The following is a 1,129-nucleotide window of genomic DNA, read 5'->3' as shown; positions in this document are numbered from 1 at the left end:
TGACATTTCAGGTCAAAGGGATTCTCAGGTGAGAGCTGTTAAGACTTATCTGCATGCGAAGTAGTCTACCATAAACTGCAGTCGATGGATGTGTGCCAGTTATGGAGTCAGACAGACAATATAACATTTATAACACTGATGATACTAGTTCCTACTCTGTTACACCGTTTCACAACCTATTTCTTACATACTGAGCTATATTTTCTCCACGCCTTACCCCTTCTACCTAAACTTTGCACTTTTTTTTTACTATTTTGACAAACATGTTTAAATAATATCTGATCTACAAGCTGACATCGGCTATTTGAAGTATTTAAAAATGTTTTTTCAAAATAGTAAAAAAAGGCAAAGAGGTTTAGGGCATGGACGAAAATAGGGCCCGCTGTGTGTGTGTGTGTGTGTGTGTGTGTGTGTGTGTGTGTGTGTGCGTGCGTGCGTGCGTGCGTGCGTGCGTGCGTGCGTGCGTGCGTGCGTGCGTGTGTGTGGGAATCTGTTCTGTGCGTTTATTTGTTTAATGGCAATAGGCATGGATCTTGTTTTGTTGGTCAAAGTACAATGAAGAAATCAGATGGGGGGGCATCATTATGTTGTAACAGGGCGTGTTAGAGAGAGAGAGAGAGAGACAAGGGCGTCAATTGGGTATGGCAGGGGTATGCAGCTACCACAGGGGTGGAAATAAAAGTTACTTTTCCATGAATGTCTCTTTGTTTATCTGTGCTGGTATTTATGTTGTTGAAATTACAGTAAAATAACTACAAATGCAAAATTGAACAAAATGGTCACTTTAACAAGGTATTATAATTATATTATCCACACTTGTATTCTCCCCATCTTGACAAAATGGTATATTCCCAGGTTCCGCAGGTCAGCTGCACAGGTGCAATGCATTATTGTTAATTGTGGCACGTTTACTAACATGCCAAGTTTACCTGCACTTGAACAACCGTTCCAGGCTGCCATATCCAGCCCAATAAACCGTAGAAACCCTGGAAAAACTGACAAAACCCAATTTTCCACACACGCCCTGCGCATGAGGACTCCCATCTTTGCCATACCCTAGCTTTTGCTGAACTGACGCCACTGGAGAGAGAGAGAGAGAGAGAGAGAGAGAGAGAGAGAGAGAGAGAGA

Source organism: Nannobrachium achirus (assembly GCF_963921795.1).
Source record: "Nannobrachium achirus genome assembly, chromosome: 5".
Classification (NCBI taxonomy): Eukaryota; Metazoa; Chordata; class Actinopteri; order Myctophiformes; family Myctophidae; genus Nannobrachium; species Nannobrachium achirus.
Note: the sequence above shows the minus strand (reverse complement) of the source record.